General features: G+C 42.1%; 1 protein-coding gene and 1 long non-coding RNA gene across 2 annotated transcripts in view; one reads left to right on the plus strand and one right to left on the minus strand.

Moving 5' to 3' along the window:
* Positions 1 to 21,624, minus strand: part of LOC308597808 (uncharacterized protein) — a 242,221-nt gene that overhangs the window by 155,677 nt on the left and 64,920 nt on the right. The gene's annotated exons all lie outside the window — the stretch shown is intronic.
* On the plus strand, positions 7,386 to 17,585 carry LOC308597916. The gene is made up of 3 exons (XR_014013283.1): positions 7,386 to 7,491; positions 13,812 to 13,891; positions 17,554 to 17,585. It is a non-coding gene; the product is annotated as an uncharacterized lncRNA (long non-coding RNA).

Raw genomic sequence — 21,624 nt, forward strand, 5'->3', positions numbered from 1 at the left:
ACAACTTCCCCTTCCATTACACACAGTTAAGCTCCACAAACTGGATCGGCTCAGCATCAAGACTCGGTTACAGTAAATGAAGTGCTGTAAGCTTACATCAGACTAATTAGTCTGAGAGATAAAGGCGGGGGGAGGGGGCTTGAGGGAGGCGGGAGAGGAGGAAAGACTTTTCAGGTTGCTTCGTGAAAGGCAGCTCCCTTAATTAAGCCCACCACTAATTGTTAAATATTTTTAGGCATTAACAGAGCTACGCCGAGTGTAATTAAATTTTGATTTTAGTGGTATTTGCAGGGATTAAAATCACAATCTGCTGAGGCACTGGGGTTAGTTAATATTCACTTCACTGCCACAGCTGTCCTCCATTACATTACAAAGGATGGGGGGAAAGAGACAGCCGAATAGGGTGAAGTAATGAGAAAGCTATTCATTCATTTGAACCACCTCCACACTGCACAGCCTTCTACAAATAGATCTGATCTGCATGATACACAGCTAGGTATTAAGTTGGATTTAATTTGATACTAAAGAAGAAGAAGTAAAATCTAACCTCAAATGCATTTTTTTTTATACTTGAACACTATGCAATGCATCAAAAACATTAACGTATCATTGTTGCAGGACTAAATTCAAGTGGCATTTCTCTGCAGGAATGACTACAGAAATCCACCAGGACCATAAACCTACCCCTGCTAAATGGTTATTTGTCTCGGGTGTGCTTGAATGAAACATATACATTTGTGAAATGTGACATTGTATCCTGAAGGGAATATTTACTAGCAAAATCTGTGTTTTAGGTCGCCGTCCTATACCACTTATTAGGGAGTAATCCCCATTGAATGCAATGGGACTTACACCCTTGTGCAAATTAATTGAAACAAACAGCGGAAAGGAAGGGGCGTCACCCAGAGGCATCCATGGCTTCGGATTGGCTGCAGGAGCTTCATGCAGCCAATCTGAAGCCATGCCAGCATTGTGGAAGTCAGTCCCCATGCGGCGAGGCCTCTGCACCGCGCTGGTTTAGCGCGGGGAGTGACTGAGCAGGTGGCAAGGTCCACAAGGTTTGTGGGCTGGATTAATGAGCCCGGTGGGCCGCATCCGGCCCCCAGGTCTTAGTTTGCCGACCCCTGGAATAGACTATATAGAATATAAAGAATATAAAGAACTTATGATGGATGGTAAGATCTATGTAGTTAATCTTGTCATGAACTCAACCAATGCCCAAATAGGGGGGAAAGATTTCCCATCTAATTTGAAAATCTGCTGAAGATCCTTCCCCAATGTAACTATTTAAAATATGGGAGAGGACCTCTGTGTCACTCCAGATATCATTGGAGTACAGTTCCTGCAATTCCCAGCCAGCATGGTCAATAGTCAGAGATGACAAGAGGTGTAGTTCAGCAACACTGAGAGGGCACAATAAGATGTTGTGTTAAGCGACGGAGTTTTCTTTTGTCTGTCAATCAATCTGCTGCCCTGCCCATCAAATTCGCTGGGAGAACCCAAGTTTGATATAGAGCTTCCTTCCAAAGAAGATACGCTTAGAGTAATCTGGTTGTCATGTCCAAAGAAAATTACAAAAATGGCACACCAGTGAAATGCACGACAGATGTGTAGAGAACAGGGACGGGCAAATCTCTCGACAGTGGTTTGTCTCAGTTTCTCATGTTTCCCATCTTATTCAGCTCTCTGTATTTCTGCATCAGTTTGCTTAAAAAAAAAAAAGCCCCTATGAGAATTCATTGGACTATTCTTCTTGAAACAACCTGTAGTCCAAAACACAGCTATCCTTCAAAACTGAATTTTGCAGTGCAGATCTCCAGTCAAGTATGGCAAACAGAATAGTCATTTACTATGGTAAAATGTATATAAAAATGCACATATTCATTAAAAACATAGAAAAAATGTATTATATTATGAGAAATTGCTTTTAAAAGTATATGCACCGGGCAAAATTGCCTTTGAGAATGTATGCATTAGGAGAAATGGGCACTAAAGTCCTGATGAATTTTCATGAGGACATGTGGAAATAAATGTGGAGAACTGAATTGACTGGAGAGAGAGAGAAATTGATTGGAAAACTGAGAAACGGAAAGGGACCAGAATCGACAGATTTGTTCATCTCTAGGCAATAGTCAAGTTTGGCTCAAGGGACAGCGGGAACTGTATTAGCCGTGAAGTGGAAAGCTTTCAGGCAACTGTGTTGCATCTCCACAGCTAATAGTAGCTCAGGGAGGAGTTGCTAGGCATCTAGGTTTCCTATTCAGACCTTCTGCTGAAGGGTGGAAATCAGGAGTGTGGAGATCAGGGGAACTGGTGATAAGGATTAGGCCGGTGGTGGCAGCTCTCCTCTCCATGAATTCAGTGTACACATGAAGAGTCCTTAGGAAGAAAAGTTAATATGTTGAGGCAGGAAAGGTGTTGGGTAACAACAACAACAACAACAACAACATTTATACCCGCTCATCTGGCTGGGTTTCCCCAGCCACTCTGGACGGCTCCCAACAGAATAAAAAAGCGATACAATATCCAACATTAAAAACTTCCCTATTACAGTACCTTTATAGCAGCTGAAATTGTTCTCTCTACCTCTTTTCTCTAGTGCCTCAAATTCATCTAGTCTTCTTTCTCTTCCCCCTTTCTCTGGCAGAATGTGCCAAGCGGCTTACGAGGAAAAGCTTTGTCTCTTTTATTGATACAACACTTAGCACTTTCTGCCATTATGCTGGACGGTGCCTGAAGGAAACCATCTTGACTGAACAGAGCTGAGGCATAATGTACCAAGTCATTTGCCAGGAAAGAGGATGAACTACTTGCTCACAATTTAGCACATTTTGCCTGAGTCCTGAGTCCCAGCCAATAGCTAAGGCAAGAAGCATGGTGGAGAGTTGTACAATGTCATAAAATTCTGCTAGCTTTGTGGGGGGCAGGCAGAGGTCGGTTTCTGGAGTGGGCTCTCTGTCCCCACCCCACCCTCAGCACACACTGCTGCCCCTGTGGTGATACCTATGGGACAATGCAAACAACCCATGCAATAAAATGGAATAATTACTATTAATTTGATGATGGCTAGAATAACAAAGAGAGAAACAAAAATGCTTTTTAATGGAAAGAAGTGGCCAAGAAGCAAGGGTGGTCCACGCAATTTTGTTTCCTGGGACAGAAAACCCAACCCCCAATAAAATAAAATAATAAATAAAATAACTGTCCATTTATGGCACCTTCATTGTCCTCAGAATAATGCTTGATGAGGCGACTGCCTCAGAGTTATCTCTGACCTTGCTTCCATCTGTAGTTATATCTAAATGTAGACAAGCCGTTGGAAAAATACTGAAGTGGTCAAGGTTTCCCGAGTACTTACACAAACTGCTCAGACCAGGTCCGGTCCTATCATTAGGCAGTGTGAGATGACTACCTCATGCAGCAGATACTGTAGGGTGGCCACCTTATATCTAGGGACAGACCAATCTGCCAACTTCAGTTTCTTTCAGTTTCCTCCCACCCCCATGCATCTTAAATCCAGTTCTCCACATTTCTACATCAGTTTGTGGGTGTTTTTTTAATATATAAAAAAATCCTTATGAAAATTCGTCAACACGCTAGTACTTCTTTCCTTTCATAGTCACATTTCTGTGGGCAATTTCCCCAAGATGCAGTAAGTTTTTGTTTGTGATTTTCACTGGTATGTGCATTTTTATGCATACTTTCCCTCAATACACACATTTTTGCACATATTACTTGGCTGGAGAATTGCATCGCAAAATTTGAAAGAGCGTGGATTTTGAAGGAAAGCTGTATTTTGGTTTGTGTATCGTTCTAGAAAGTGAGAATTAGAATTAAAATGTGAACCAAACAGAAAACCCATCCTCATCCCTATTCCTAGCTCCTTAGCTAGGAAGATGCAGACACATTGCCAGTATAGACGAATGATTCAAGTGCCATGCCAGTTGCCTCCTGTCTGTGGAATAAGAGTAGGGGAAACCATCTTGTCCTTTGCTTCTGGTAGCAAAGTATCTTGGGCCAGTTCTCTTCAAATATTACCTTTGTCCTACAGCTGCAATGAGTCATTCTAGAGAAAAAAAGGGGAATATTAGCGATGATAATTCACACCAAAGACTATATTACATAAGTAAATGAACAATAAAAATGATACATTGGCCAATAGAAAAGATTAGCGAAATAATGCCAACGCATATTCTGTATTCATTACATTGACTTTCCAGGGTAATTACTTTAACAGTTCTACCTATGATTCACCATGGAGTTTTGGATCATAAATTAGACAGTGCATATTTTACCAAACCTCCTGATCTTAAAGGCTGTTCCAAAAATACGTTAACCTTCTCATGAGCGGTGGAGGAAATCCTTGTCTGAACTTTTGTGGCATCCTAAATCCATTGGATTGTCCAACCTTTGCTCCTTGGTCGTCATTTCAGTTTTCCAAAGGAGATGGAAGGGGATAGTATTCAGAACAAGGTTTAAAAGGCCATATAATATTACAATAAAAGGTAAAGGTACCCCTGACCATTAGGTCCAGTCACGGACAACTCTGGGGTTGCGCGCTCATCTCCCTCTATAGGCCGAGGGAGCCGACGTTTGTCCGCAGACAGTTTTTCCGGGTCATGTGGCTAGCATGACTAAGCTGCTTCTGGCGAATCAGAGCAGTGCACGGAAACGCAGTTTACCTTCCCGCCAGAGCGGTACCTATTTATCTATGTGCTTTTGAACTGCTAGGTTGCCAGGAGCTGGGACTGAACAATGGGAGCTCACCCCGTCGCAGGGATTCGAACCACTGACCTTCCGATCGGCAAGCCCTAGGCTCTGTGGTTTAGACCACAGTGCCACCCGCGTCCCAATATTACAATATTAAATATGAGAAAGGAGAGTATATTTTAAGAGCGTTCCTTGTGGCTCTTTTTAAACTTCATCATGACTATTGCAATGTTATCCATGCTGCCAAATAGTTATTCCACTCCTCTTTTGTGAGCAAATTGTGTTTATGCCATTGGTATTCATAGCTGGCACATAGTGACATTTAACACCTGAAGGACATGCTATGGGGAGACAAGTGGATGTACTCCCATGCCTTACTGTATGTCTCTGCTAATATATAGTTGAAAACAAGGCATGCTGTGACATCATTGTAATAATATCCCTCACCCCCCAAGAAAGCTAGTGCATTAAGGTAAATTGGTGCATTACAGCAAATTGGCTGCTGCTCCACCAATTTCAGTTACATCCAATTCAGGAGTGACACTGGCTGTTAGCCTTCTTCTATTTCAGTATTTTTAAATTGTTTTTATTAAGATGTTCTTGGGTAACAAAAGCACATACAGCATCTGTGCTTTCAGTTCATAGAGTCCTTTCTACAGATCAGTTACATTCACTGTGAGGCACTAATGTTAGACAGTATGAGGTGGGGGGAGAAGAGAGGTGGGGGGATAGAGCAGGGAGAAAACCTTCCTTCTTTTACATAGTGGGTGACTGGGAGTGGCCACCGACACCACATAACACCGGTCCTAAAGGATCATCACTGGCTTCCAGTAATTTCTGAGCACAGTTCAAAGTGTTGGTGGTGACCTTTAAAGCCCTAAACGGCCTCAGCCGAGTATACCTGAAGGAGCGTCTCCACCCCCATCGTTTAGCCCAGACACTGAGGTCCAGCTCCGAGGGCCTTCTGGTGGTTCCCTCAATGTGAGAGTGAGGTTACAGGGAACCAGGCAGAGGGACCTCGTCTTTAGAAGTCAGCTGGTTGCGTTAGAAGCCACAACTTCAGCTCAGAAATTAGCATTTCATCATCTGGAAAAAGCTTTCCCTTCAAAAGTAACTTCATGGTTGTAAAGAGGTGGAAGTCCGATGATGTGAGGTCAGGAGAATAAGGGGGGGGGGTTGAAGAAGGATTTCATAGCCAAAGGACCATGCTTCTGTCTGAGCAACATGCGAGTTGTGAACTTGGGCGTTATCCTGCAAGAAGCGGACACCTTTGGTCAGCATACCATGCCTCACAATTTTGATGGCCTTCCGCAATTTCTGCAGCAGTGAAGCATAGTATGTCCCGGTAATTATGGTATGCTGTGCCAGGAAATCCATCATAACTACTCCGTGCTGGTCCCAAAAGACCGTGAGCATGACCTTGCCCATTGACAGTTGGACATGTGCCTACTTTGGAGGTGGTGAGGCAGAGTGCTTTCATTGTTGGGACTGGGATTTAGTCTCTGGGTCATAATGATGGACCCATGTTTCGTCCTGAGTAATTAGTCTGGTGAAGAAGTCATTATGTTTTTTGTGACACATGGCCAAAAGAGCCAGTGAGCATGTGACTCGTTCCTGCTCCTGGAAAGGCATCAGCAGCCAGGGAACCCACCATGTGGACACCTTTCCCATGTGCAAATGGTCATGGATGATTTTTTTCTGCAGAGCCTACACTGATTTTGACATCTGCAGCTAGTTGGTGAATGGTTATACGGCGATCTTCCAAAATGGTGGCCTTCACTTGTCGGATGGTGTCTTCATCAATGGCGAACTGTGGTCACCCAGGAATGGGAGCTGTTCCACCAAAGTCTGACCACACTTGAACTGACGATGCCAGTGCTTGACTACATCATACGATGGGGCATCCTCCCCATAAGTTCCATTTATCTCATTGAACGTTTCCCGTGGTGTGCGCCCTTCCAAGTACAGGAACCTGATGACCGCTCTGCATTCCACTGGCTCCATTATCAGACGTGACTCCATGTTAGCACCCGTAACAGAGAAACTGTTAGGAGCTCAGAGCTACAAATTACCACATTACCTATGGAGAGATGTATCATGATACATGTGCAATTTCATCCTCCTATGATAAGCGGAAGTGGGTCAGAGGAAATCTTTAATAAGGGACTCTCGTATATATTCTCCTTCTGCACCACTGTATATTTGCAGCATAAAAATATAAGCCACCTTCTTGTTTGGGAGTCTTTCAGGTTCCACAAGGTTCTTTGTTGATCCTGGAAAGTATTGTGATGCAGACACAATAGAGAGACAGCTCAGAGGTGACTACAGTTCCTGGATTCTTTCAGAGTGTTCTGTCTCTCACAGGAGTAGCATGAGTAATGCAAGGTTATTGCAGTAAGCACACATTTCTTATTAGATATCAGAGAAAAATAGGTGTATAAAATGCGCATGCATCACCACCACCCTTGAGAGCCTTGTATCAATGGCGCTGCGTATTCAGAGCAGTAAAATATCTCTCTGCTTTTCGACGGAGGGAGAGTCAACCAACGCAAAGGGGAAAGTCTTGTAAGTCGAGCCCTGCATACAACAGGCAAAACGACACGCCATCCATTTTGCGACCGTGACATTTTGCTTTAAGTGCTCCCCTCTCTCCCGTCACTGTTTTTAGCAATGGCGTTAAATTACAGTGGCACTCTTTATGGGAATTTGTGCATGCTTCTCGTGAATACCAAGTGCATTCTTTATGAGCGGGGCTGCATTCCAGATGAAAACGGCTACTTTGTGAGTTCGTGTGCGTGTGTGTGTGCGTGCGTGCGTGAGTGCGTGCGAGCTTTAACCTTCAAGGCAAGGCGACGCATTTCAGACAATATCGAAGTCCTCTTTTTAATTTGTACAGCAGATTTAAATAACGCAGGAGATGAGAACCAGGGCTACTCTGAAGCCGAGAGGAACGGGAGTGGGCAGGAAGATTTCACTGTGAGAGAAAGAGGAATGAAATGAGAGCCAACAGCCGGTCCCCTGGGGCCTGTATTAATCAGCAGACAAATGGTCTATGCTCCTGGCATGTATTCATTCTTCAGCAAGGAGCTGCCAGCGTGAGACCTTCTTCTGGAAATACAGTCCTAGCTCTCCTCCATTCAGACACTGGATGTGGGGGTGGGGGGACCCCAAACCCATTGAGATACGCTGCTTTGGGAATCCGGCACTGCCTTTCGATCTAGTCACAGGGAGGGTGCAAAACGAACAAATTAGGAATTCATGGCAAAACAGCTTCGGTTCTAGCCTGCTTCAGAGGAAGAAAAGGGTGGGGGAAGGAGGCTGGCTTTCCCCACCTCCCTCCTTCTGGTGTTTTAAAACAAAAGCTTCCTTTTCCCCATTCGGACTGAGCAGTGTGATTCCACCACTCATTGTGCTCCTGGAAGCCTCACAGCTATTCTTATGAAAAGAGATCCTACTTCTTAAAGAGAAATATTTGTAGATTTTTGAGAACCTGGTTGACTTTTCAGGAGGGCACAAAAGGCACCAGGCTTCAAATAAATAAATAGACAGCACTGTTTCCTGTGAGAGGCACATGCACATTTAAACAGGGACCAAACCACCATTTTAGTGACTGTAGGAAGAAGCAGTCCATGGCATACACTCCAACATTGCTCTGATGAAACAGGGAAATCCTATTCCATTATTATTATTATTATTATTATTATTATTATTATTATTATACCCCACCCATCTGTATGGGTTGCCCCAGTCGCTCTGGGCAGCTTCCAACATATATAAAAACATAATAAAATATTCAACATTTAGACTTCTGGGTTAGCGCCTGCGGCAATGCGGATTTCCTCTGACCGGGAGGAATCCGCTTCGTGAAACTAGGGTCTGGACCGCCACGGCAAGGCGGAGACCCACTAAAAACCTCAGGCGGGAGAAGCCTGTGGACGTGGGATTCGGCAGGCACCTTTAGTGCCTCCCCTACTCACGGGGAAACCTGGTTTCGGGGATCCGGAGCGACGTGGGGTGAGCGGTGCGGTGCTTCGAATCGACTGCTCTTTTCACGGAGTGAAGCCGCATTGCTGTTGCCGGAGAGCGCTGACTTTTTCCTGTGGACAATTGGACTTTAAACAACTACCCGTGAGTAGAACGGAAAATTGGATTATGAAACATCTTAATTTGGCACCGAAGCGGGAAGGTCTAAACAGGAAGTCCGCCTTCCGCTTTTGTAAATAGATTGAAGCAAAGACATTGCAAGCTAAAGTCTGGAAAGTCGCTTGTAAAGGACTAAATTTCCATCAGTTAAAACTACCAAACCCCCCTTGGAAGCAGGAGAAGAGGGGGGAAATCTTAGACTGTTTAAACCTGCAGGAGAGAGAGTAAAGAAAGATAAATTTCCACCCTCTTGAACCTGGGAACGGGGTGTCAGAGACAGACGCTTTGGGGAAGTTCATCGACTGTGAAGAAAATGCTTTTTTGACAGATAGTTAAAAAAGAGAAACATATTGATTCCAATGTTTCTTTTTGCACTTAAAAGGAACAAAATATCTGAAAAACGAAAGGAATTTTGTTGCCGGATCTGCTTTTAAAAGCCGGATACAAACAGAAATTGTTTCCTCTAGAGGGAGCTTGTGAAACTGTTGCTGGAGTCGATCTGGGGAATTCTACAGCTGTGGAGATTAAGATCGTGAGAACCAAACATTTGACCTTGAATAAGAATGTGCCCAGAAGAAGCTTTAGTGCTTGCTTTTTGCAAGACAAGTGCTTTACTGGAACAGCTACATGAGAAGATGGATTTGATGACTGTTGCAGTTAGCAATTTTGGACAAACAGTGAATACCTATATAGAAACCACGCAGGAACCAATCCAGGAATCTTCATTGACAGGGCAAGTTGTGCAGGAGACAAAGGAGGAGGTTGTTGTTGAACCTCAAGTAATAGAAATGGAGCAAGTTGTGCAGAAGACAAAGGAGGAGGTTGTGGCTGAACCTCAAGTAACAGAAATGGAGAGAGTCACGGCCTTGCAGGAACATAAGTTGTTGTCTCTGACGACTGAACTTGGAGAAAGTCAGGTTTGGAGAGATGGAGTACTGTTTGGTTTGGAGATGGGAAGCTGGATAGATCCGCCTATGCAGGGATGTTTTGACTTTTGGGATCTGGTTTTGGGCCAGGGGGAGTTTGAGTTGTGGGGCCCCTTAACCTTGGAGGGACTTTGAAATATGCCTTCAAATATCTTTTGGATTTCAGTGCTGACTATGGAGGATGGGCTGACCTGTCGAGAAGGGATAAAGATACTGTCAAGTTGGAGTCTCCCCGAGATCTACCCCTCAGTGAGAAAGGAAGGAAATTAAGAATAAGATCAGCAGAAGACAAAGTAAAGTGCAGGTATAAACATGAAGAAGACCTGCAGAAGGGACATGGAAAAGACTTAAGAGCCTCGGATAGAAGGTCACCAGGTGGATGGACTAGATGGAAGGGATAGAAAGGACTGACAAAACCCGAGACCAGGAAGAAGAGACGATGGATGAAGATTAGAAGAAAGTTTAAAAATTCATTTAGAGAATTTTTGTAAAATTAATGAGTGTTAGAAAAACGTTGGAATGAAATTATTTGGCTTTAGTAGAAATGCTTTAAGGAATTATGTATAAATAAGTTTTAAGTTTTAAGCTTTAGGGCTTTTTATGGTAAGATAAGGTTAAAATAAATTAAGGTAAATTAATGACAGAATATAGTGAAAGATGGAAAGGATTTGCTGAGATAATTAAAATCTAGAATACGAAAAAGGGAGGCGTGAGGAGGTCGATGAAACAAGTTAATGAAAGATAAAGATTTGGGAATATTGGATTTGGTTTTTAAATTTTTTGTCTGCTTTTGTTTTTGGTTTTGTTGTATTGTGTGTTTTTTCTTTTCTTTTCTTTTTATTGACTTGTATTGTTGAATTTCTTTTTTTATTCTTTTTTTATTTTCTTGATGTATTGTAACTCTTTACTGTCTCCCCCCCCGCTTTTTTTGTAATTGTTAAACTTTTAATAAATATCATTTTTTTAAAAAATTAACATTTAAAAAGTTCTCTATACAGAGCTATCTTCAGATGTCTTCTAAAGGTTGTCTAGTTACTTATCTCTTTGGCTTCGGGGTCAAATATCTCCATACCTTCCAACATTTATCCGATGAAAATAGGGACGTCCTAGGGAAAAATGGGACATTCTAGGGATCAAATCAGAAACCGGGATGGCTTCTGTAAATCCAGGACTGTCCCTGGAAAATAGGGAGGTCTATACATTAGGAGAATTGGTGTGGGTCTCCCTGCCTCTTAAACATTTGTGATAGCCCTCTTAACTGCTGTTTTTATACGGCGATTCTATAAGGAAGGGGGTGATTTTTAGTTACATTTGACTGAGAGTTTCATTAAGCCCAACGCCCAATCTGGACACTGATTGAAAAAGAAAACCCTGCAGAAAATCATGGACGCCACCAGTGCTCCCCCCCCGGGGGGTGCAGGTACCCCTAAAGCATGAGTCAGAAAACTTTTTTCAGCAGGGGGCTGGTCCACTGTCCCTCAGACCTTGTGGGGGGCTGGACTATATTTTGAAAAAAAATAATGAATGAATTCGTATGCCCCGCAAATAACCCAGAGATGCATTTTAAATAAAAGCACACATTCTATTCATGTAAAAACACCAGGCAGGCCCCACAAATAACCCAGGGATGCATTTTAAATAAAATGCATCTTATATTTTTACATTCTACTCATGTAAAAGCACACTGATTCCTGGACCGTCCGTGGGCCGGATTTAGAAGGCAATTGGTCCAGATCTGGTCCCTGGGCCTTAATTTGCCTACCCATGCCCTAAACATTTTGTGAATCTTTGTACTTTTATCCATTTACTGTATTTATTTTTCCCGATCTGAACTATAAAATGGTGATTTTCTTGAGTCAAAATGAGAGTACCCCTAAACATTTTTTTAAGAAAAAAAGCACTGTGTGCCACTAATAATTGGCAGTGCAATACAGCATTTCCCCATTTTAACATGGTACAAAGAAGTACTTAGTTTGCACTTGAGCTATCAAAGGGAGTGTACACTGGGATTTAGAGATACAAATTCAGAAGTGATTGTTTTAGAACCCATCTTTCTATCTGCATGTAGCAAGAGCCCATTAGAGGGGGGCAGAATGTTTACCTTTCAGCCCCTGAAATGAAATCCTCATCTACGTAAAAATTACACCTTATCAAAATACAACCCAACAATTAATTTGCAAAGGAAAAGGTCTTCTCTTGTCAGTTAAGTTATTTTAAAAGCATTTTGATGTGAGGGTAACCTCTGTGCATACGCAGAGGTTATGGGCTCTGAAGCATGCTATGTGGCATGACGGCTGCCTTTGGGAAATGCTGGAGAACTGCTCCTTTGAAATCTAATCACAGCTCATTTTAGAAGGGAAGTGAGGAAATGGAAATGAGCTAGGAATGTCAACAGTGAGTCAAACATCAGACATTTCACAAGGGGCCTTCTTATGCATAATTAAATTTGATTTATTTATTTCTTTTGTTAATTCAGTTATGCTAATGGATTCACTGATATAGTACCTAGATATTTCTTACATACATATAAGCTGATATATGGCTATTTGGTAGCATACATTTCTCCTACTCTGTGAATGATTCTGCTATCAATTTGCCATAGGAAAATCCATTTCCTTTCTTTCTGCATGAAAAACACAATGCCTTATCAAAGCTTTTCAGAAAGCTATGCTCAATTATAGATGAAGATTTCATCCTCTCGGTGGGTAATGAAAAGTATCTGGACTTCCAGGTTGTCCTATAGGTGATATGGGGAATTTGTAGTCTAATTTTCTAATATCTGTGTGGCCTGGAAAAAGGAAAAAGAAAGAGTATCTGCACCTGACCGATTTCCAGTGAACAAGAAATGTTGAATAGCAATGTCATCCACATTATTTTCCATTTTGAAATGGGTGATAAGTGTACTCTGTGCTGTAAAACATTCAATAATGTTACAGAAACCAGCCAGGACCATAACTACATGCTTACATTCCCCAAACATATAAGACAGAAGTAAAAGTGGAGACAAAAATATTGTCATATGGAAGAGATAAAGCTGCTTAACATTATCCCACCAGAATGAATGATATCCCCCCCCAGTATCCCATTGTTTTCTCATTATACAGCCTTAGTGACTATAGTAAGTTCTTTTAGAGTCGGGATATAATTATTTCTGGATGTTTATAAACCATGAGAGAGGAAGAAGTGGGGAGCAGATGCTATAACTGAAAGGTGAGCATGATTTGTCTTCATTTTTTAATACATTTTTAAAAAATATTTTTTCATTATTACAATTTTGAAAACCGTGTTCACATTGAAATCAACATTCCCCTCATACATATTTTACAATCATTTACAACTTCCCTTTTTTCTCCTTCCCTGGTTCCTTTGATTTCCCCACCATCCCTGCATATTCTTATATATCCATTTAGTTCTCTTTTCCCTTTATTCCACTGCCCTCTTCAACATGGAGAAGCTACAGGTAAAGAACAACTGGAAAGGGGCTATTGTCTTTTTGAGACCTATTCCATCTGCTCTGACTTTTTGTGAACTTGGGGAAATAGGAAGATGCTGTGGACGGAGATCATTGGATCGTTGTGTGCACTGACTGGTAGAAGTTCTCAGGGATTTCAGACAAGGACCATTTCCAGCCTTACCTGGAGAAACTAGGAGTCAAACATTTCTCCTTCTGTTTACAAAGAAGATGCTGTACCACCAAACCTACATGGAAAGGGCAAGTTGAGATGCAACAATCTGACTCTTCCACCATAGCCTAATTTACTCCCCAATGGCCAATACTTTGAACATCTGATGCCAAGTTCAGATAGTGCCTTCACTGTGGGTCTGTTCAGTTCAGGCTGGCCAAAAAAGTCAATGCCTATTGAATAAAAGTCCAAAAGCTTCTGAGACTTGTTCCTCAGATTGCAGCGCAATGCTAAGAAGCTTATTGTAGCCATGCATCCAACGAGGATGAATTATTCCCAAAACCAAAATACTTGGCGTCTTGACTACTGTCCCACATTCAAACTGTTCCGCATGCCTCATTTATTCCAGACACATCTTCAGGGCCGCTAGAAATGAATGGTGGAGCCCTTCTGTGAATGTCGATTGTGTGGGAGGATTGGCATTTTAAGGTAAACATTGAGACTTTTCATCCATAAGATGCAGCTGCCGCTACAGATGCTGATATAACTTCTGACACTGATAGTGACGAGTGGAGTATAATGTCAGTTCAAGATGAGAGACTGCAGCATGCCGAAAAGCAATCCATTGAACACAAGTCCCTCGACGCCATGGCAGCTGATTTTCCTCTTTTGGAAGGTGGCTGGCCTTGGTGTCAAATAAATTGTCAGGCAGTGGTGTCAAATAGTAAAAAGTTAAATGAAGGCTAGTTATTAAGGTTCGCCCTATAGGTTAGAGGACCAGCTCCGGACCATATCAGATGCTACAAATTCCCCAAAGACGGAGGTGTAGTAGGCAGAGTTCAACAAGGATGACTTAGATACCAACAGGACACTGCATGGCAATGCACTAGGCAAAACTCAGTTTGAGCTGACCTGAAACAGACTTTTTAGTTTCAGATTCACTTTGGTTATATCGCTGAAAAGCACCTTTATTTTTTTGGCGTGCTCTCAGATGCCCCCTTTGTCTTTGTTTATGTCCTGGACTCTACAATGGAAGCATGCAAAAGTCCCCCAAAGCCAATTTTTTACAAAGAGAACTTTGCAGAGATTTCCATAAGGAGGGCACCACTACTAAAAAGGTCCTGCAAAAGTTGTAAGGACTTACTCAGAGTCAGGTCGACAGTGGAATTTGCTGCCAAGGAGTGTGGTGGAGTCTCCTTCTTTGGAGGTCTTTAAGCAGAGGCTTGACAACCATATGTCAGGAGTGCTCTGATGGTGTTTCCTGCTTGGCAGGGGGTTGGACTCGATGGCCCTTGTGGTCTCTTCCAACTCTATGATTCTATGATTCTATGATTCTAAGGTCTATTGTACGCAACCGTATGAAGTTTTTGGTAAAACTGATGAGCATTTAAAGTCACATGGCATATACGCAAGTGGCTCATGAGGAAGCACAGTTTGATATCAATATACCCCATTTTTCCAAGCCGATCTGTCTCTGATGACCATATTTTTGTTTTATGTGTATTTTGTAGTTGGGGGTGGGAGGAATATGGCCATAAACAATAAAAGCCCTTCTGTTTATCTAAGGTCCTGGCTCTCTCTCTCCTTGATCTGCTTCTAGTGAATGAAAGACTTAACTTTCCAAGGGTGTTTTTTCATTCAGTAGTTTTTCTCAATTGCTTCAAAACCGCCATCATAAACATAATAATCATAAAGTAATGTTCATGTGCCTTCAAAAAGCTGAAAGAAGTTAATTTTCCTTAGGGGTGCTGTGTGTAGTACATGCAACATTAGTCAGCTGTTTTTGATTTATACAGATGGCCACATAAGACTTGAAGACAAAGGAACAGTTTTATTTATTTATTTTTAGTTCTGAGACTTTCTTCTCTCCCCAGACACTCTTAGTTCTGAGATTTGCTTCTTTCTCTCTCTCTCTATTCCCCCTCCCAAACTGCTTTTCCTTCTTTTCTTTTCTTTTAAAAATCCACATATTTGGGGCAAATAAAAAGAAGCTGAGAGCAGCAAACACGCTTCTTCCTTCTCTGCACTCTCGAGCCTCAACATTGATCAGCGCATCAAATGTTTGGCTGTGGAACAATCATAATGGATTTTGAACTGTGTGCAGTCGGAGAGATTTCTCTTGGGGCACAACCTATTCTGCGCCAGCAACCTGCAGCCTTTCAGCAGCATAGCCAGATCAAAGCCCCTAAAGTATTGTTTAAAAAGTACCCTTGATCAAATAATAGATGGCCACTGCTATTGTTAGCGGAGAAGGTGCTATTTATAGAGAATTTACTCTATGTAAATTCTGCAAGAGATGTTCAAATTGTACTCTGACCAGTATCGGATTGAGCAGAAATGGCAAGTTTCTCATGCTAGCAGCTGTTCTTTTATACTTTTAGATTTTAAAAGCAGCATGCTTGCATTTCAATAACGATTGCATGGCTTTGCTCCCTGTCCAAAGATCTATCAATATTGAGTCAGAGTCTAAGCTATAGCAGGGAAAGTCAGAAAATGAGGTCAATCAATTTCCTCCCTACCCCACAGAGCTTCAACATTGGACTTACTAACAATGCCAGTGAGCATCAAATTCATACATTGTTTTTGCTGCATTTTAAGAAGCATGACTACCACCACCCATGGGAAACTGCTTCCATACACCCAAGGGGACTTTAAATTTCTTCTGCTGAACAATAGTTCCTTATGTCACATAGAAAACTACTTTTAAAACTGAGGGGAGCATTTTAAATGGTTTATGATATAGCCTAGAATCTCTGCTGTCCAAGGCAGAGGAGAGTAAACAGAATTCAATAGCAGCATTACTGAAATATTGTAGGCTTACCAAAGTAGCTCTATATACCCAAGTCACTATATTTGTTTGGTGTCCACATCTCATGTGCTATATAAGAGCTCCTCCAGATGACCTGTTTATTGAGCATTCATGCTAACAAATCTTTCATGGAGTTCAGACTCTGCCGAGTCTTTACTGAACATTCGTTCTGAATTTTTTAATAAGAGGCATGGGTATAGCCGAGAGGGGCAAGGGACAGTCTCCCCCGCCCCAGATCAAGTAAAACAATAGAAATACTTAACTAACTGACCATTCACGCTTGTTCTGCCCCCCTAACACAAGTCCTGCCCCCCCCCAGCAAAGTCTTTCCCCCCTAACAAAAATTCTGGCTACACCCATGAGAAGAGGTTATATGACAATGAACATTCATTCTGAATTCACCCTGATTTGCTTGCATGGTGGTTATATGTTTTCCCATTCATCAATCAGTGCCTTTCCCTAACCACAAAACCCCCCTCTTTTTTAAAAAGTGGATTTGTTGTGCCAGGGTGACAGAGCATTTCAATTCACTTGAACTGTGCAAGCCTAAATTTATTGTATGTGTTTGAATCCCTCCTGCAATATAGGGACATTCTGGAGGCCCCAAAAGGTTCTGGCACAAGGGACCAGGGATTTGATATCTTTCTGCAGGGCCTGCAAGATGGAGCTGTTCTGCTAGGCCTTTGGGCAAGATGCAGTTTGACTCACTTTCCTTTGTATAAAACAAAATATTCTCTAATTCCTTTGCCTTGGATAGATGTATTTGTTTTTCTCTTTTGTATTTTCTTTTGTTGTGAATATGTATGTATTTTAACTTGTATTGAATAAAAATTTATTAAAAATTTAAAAAAATAAAATAATAAAATAAAACAAGCCCTAAGGAGGCCCCCAACCCACTCACAGGTCCTTGTATGATCAGTGGAAACAGTTGGTCCTGGCAAGTATTAACCACTCTCAATTCCACCCTGATAATTGCCACCTGCACGGATTTTAACTTGTCTGAATTAATTTTAAGATGTATTTTAATTAATTGATGTCTGTTTTTATGTATATTGTGCTGTTTTTATGATGTTAGCCGCTCTGAGCCCAGCCTCGGCTGAGGAGGGAGGGATACAAATACAATTATTATTATTATTATTATTAGTAGTAGTAGTAGTAGTAGTAGTAGTAGTATCTTGATCCCAGCGTAATCAAAGCAGTTCTTTTTTTAAAATCATTTTTATTGACTTTCCAATAAAAAACATCCAATTAATATATCCAATCGTAATACGTCAATTAAAATAAAAAAACTAAAATAAAAAAGACCAAATTATACTCCAAATTATACTTATTAATTTTTCAGAGCTGAGATGTGGAGAGATGCTTCAGAGATCCAGACCATGGGGAGCTCCGTAATCAAAGCAGTTCTTGGGCAAAACGAGTTATCAGCCTGTTCCCTGATGAACTACATCACCACCCACCAAATGACTAGGTGCTGTTTGGCCCAGCCAATTGAAGCATGGCTGAATCAATAAAACTGTTGCCCAATGCTTCGTTCCTCAGTCTGAGCAACTTGTCACCCCCAGAGCCAAGCATACTCCATGGCCTGTTCTTTAAGAAGGCCACCATTGGCTTGCCTTGAGCCACGAAGTCTGCTCCTGCCCTTTGGCCCCGACTTGTGCCTGTCCTGGAGTACATCATTTGCCTCTCACCGTAAAAGGTAAAGGACCCCTGGACAGTTAAGTCCAGTCAAAGGCGACTATGGGGTTGTGGGGCTCATCTCGCTTTCAGGCTGAGAGAGCCAGTATTTGTCCACAGATAGCTTTCTGGGTCATGTGGCCAGCATGACTAAACCGCTTCTGATGCAACGGGACACCGTGACTGAAACCAGAGCACACGGAAGCGCCGTCTACCTTCCCACCGCAACGGTACCTATTAATCTACTTGCACTGGTGTGCTTTCAGATTGCTAGGCTGGTAGGAGCTGGGACCGAGCAATGGGAGCCCACCCTGTCATGGGGATTCGAACTGCTGACCTTCTGATCGGCAAGCCCAAGAAGCTCAGTGGTTTAGCGCCACCAGCATCCCTACTTATCTGTATCTGTACCTATCCATGCATAGGTGATGCTCATCTTCTTCAGAATTGCAGTGCTTTTGTTAATCTGATCTAGCAGCGAACAAAACTTTACCTTGATAAATTTACACAAGTCTATTCAATGTTAAAATACTTTTTTTTTTTTAGTTTACAACTCTGGGTTGACAGATAAATCATACTAACATTGAAATGTTATGTGTTTCCCCCGTCTCCCAAAATTGAAAATGAAAAACACACACCCTACTGGGATTTTAAAATCTCAGGTTGATCAGCACAATCGCTGACACCCCCCCACCCTGCAAAAATCCCCATACTTTCAAATACTTATAAAAAGCATTTTTGTTGTGAGTGGGACTTGTAAATAAAGAAATCCAGAAGCTGTATATTGAAAGGCTAGTTATTACTAGTTTTTCATTATTAAAGTTATGCCTTTGAGAGTAAGATGTATTATGGAAGGCTATACAGTTTTGGATTTGCTGTAATTGGTATCAAGGAAACAAGGAAACTGACATGGAGTTTATTTTTGTGGACATCAATGGCTTGCTGCCCTGTGTGTTCTATAGACTACAGTTAACCTTGTCGGAGAGAAGGTGGTGGTTGGAAGAATTATGGTTCTTAATGGCCTCTGAATGCAGCTGGCCCAAGCCACTTACTCCCTCGTGGATAACGTGTCTCAGCCTTTTCCAGATGAGAAAATGATAAGGAGCCCCGAAAGATAGAAGGTTACTCTTGGGCAACTGCTGGCAGAATGAATCAAACTGTTGCAGAATGAATCACACACTCGAGGTTATTTACACAGGGCTTTTCTCTATAGTGGATTAAGAAAATCTCATTTTTGGTATCATCTAAAGCTGAAGGCGTGGTTTTTCAAAAGGGGCGGGATCAAGTGAGTTAGTTCTTCAGCAGGGGAGTAAACAAACTGCTCCGGTCTATAGTTAAATGGACGGAGTGCTGGTTCAGCCCATCTACTTCCTTCCTCCTTCTCTCCTCTTGTTTCATCTGAGGAAAATTAGCAAACCACTCTGAAAACAGATGCTGCAAATGGGAAGCTTCCCATTGCAGGCACATGCCTGCAGAGAAATTTGTTCATTTTTACCAGATGGGGTGGAAGAGGAGGCAGAAAGGGAAGGCAGGAGGTATGTACAGGGGAGTGCCTGTTCAGTTATACTGTGAATGTATGTCCGTTGCACATTAACCACATATGGACATGTTAGAGCTGCTTTCTACCTAATTTTTTTTTAAATGAAAACCCCCACAGCATTTCATTTTATGAGTTACAGCTGTCTTCTTTTTTTATATATATATATAAAATTCTGATCACAGATTCATTTTAGTTTCCTTCATTAAATCCCTTGGTTCTTGTAAAACAAAACATATAAAACTCATTTATAAGTTCCATAGTCTGTAAATAATTTGTTTTCATGACATTCATTTATATGCCACACTTTATTTTTTTTAAAATCCCAGAGCAGTTCAATCACACAAATACACAACAAAACGTTAAAACAAACCATAAAAACCTAACCAACCTTTAAAAGAGCAGCAAGTAAACCAAATTTCCCTGTGCCTTACTTGTTTATTCATTTTGTAAAAAGAGAGAGAGAGCGCACCTCATACAAAATGTGTGCAACAAAATTAACAGAAGGAATAAAATATCATTAAAAACAATTGGAGACAACCTCAAGGAGGCTCAAAGGTCTTTAAGGTGTGCCTGGAGAAACTTGAGTGAAGACAATGACTGTTATGGCCCCAGAGTGTGGAAATTCCACAGACAGGGTGCCACAACTAAGAAGGCCCTCAATCAAGTCACTGGGTTGCAGCACTCAAAGATTATTTCAATGGCTCACGACTGTATTTGGAGCCTGAACTGTTTAGGGATTTAAAATTCAGTGAGAATACCTTTATACTGGACTCAGAAACTAATAGGCAGCCATTGCGTGTTCAGACCCAGAGACCTCCCCCCTAAATAAACATACATTTGACTCAAATTTTAGTTTTAGTTTTTGGCAGAATTTAGGCCACAACATTATTGATTACAGAAAGTGAGTGGTTGCATAGGCTCTGGTTCGACTATCTACCTGCACCCTTGCAGGTAGCACTGACCCAGAGCTCTATCATAGGTCAGCCAAGGGTGAACACCTGAGGTAGGTGGAAAGCGTGGAACAGACTATGTCCACTCCCCAGATGCTCCCCTGGACTCAGGCACGGGCACAACACCCTCTCGGGGATTGACCAAACCAAGCTGAGTCCCTGGATTCCTTTAAGGGAATACCCTTCACATAGGGATGGTGAGAGCGTTCTCCCATCCCTATCACCTGAACCAGAGCCTATCCGCAACCTTACAAGTTGTGACGATTTGCTACATGGCAGGCGAAACCCAAATGGCTACAGCCAATCAGCCAAGTGGGGAAAATTCCTGCCGTGCCCCTGTCGCAACGACAGATGACACACAATGGCATAGCAAGGTCAAACGCAAAATGCCCTAAATACAGGGAGAGGTGGGTGGGTATTCCGATGCACGAACCAAAAGAGGAAGCTCTGGGTCACGTGTGTAGGTATATATAGGTCCCTTGGCCCATTTAGACAGCTCCCCATTGGCCAGATTAAACCCAGCAACGAGGGACCTACCAATCGGGTGTTGTGGCTGTTCAATATACCCACCCACAACCAGGAGGTCAGCCTCCAGGTCTCACCGCAACACGTGCCCTCTTTTAGGGAGGGCACACTCTGCAGGCAAAGGAGCTGACAGGTCTCTGGGTGCAATGGTGGCTTCCCTGTGAATCTCACACACATCAGACTCCTTTCCATGTAGGATAGCCAAGGCAACTTACAAATACCCGACAACAAATATAATACCATCAAGCCGTTTGCCTTAAAACTCAGAAGCAGGATAGTCGAGTGGAAAACCTGTTGAAATCATTTCAAACTGGAAAAGCTTTCAGGGATAAAACAAGCTCTCCTTTACACAAAAGCAAATTCCACTTCAGTTTAGATGCCGTGCTGGAAAAGCAAGCCCTACGGCAACTGATCAGCAACAAAGAGACAAAGACAAAGGCGAGGCGAGAGGAGTCTTAGGCACACGGAACTAGACAATTGGAGAGCAGTGGGAGACAGAAGGATGTGTAATGTGCATACAGCCTGCCTCATTACAGCAGAGTGAAAGGTCATCAAAATCAATTTGCAGCATGATGTACAAAGGTCAATATCAGACTCAGATTTTCTGTGCCCATTGAAAACACAATAAAAACACCAAGAGCTTCCTTTAATAACTGTGATTAGTAAAAGAAAATGACAGTTCATTGAACCATTTATTTAAACATTTGTGCTGCCTCCGTTCTTA

The sequence above is a fragment of the Podarcis bocagei genome (genome assembly GCF_964188305.1).
Source record: "Podarcis bocagei genome assembly, chromosome: 11".
NCBI classification, from domain to species: domain Eukaryota; kingdom Metazoa; phylum Chordata; class Lepidosauria; order Squamata; family Lacertidae; genus Podarcis; species Podarcis bocagei.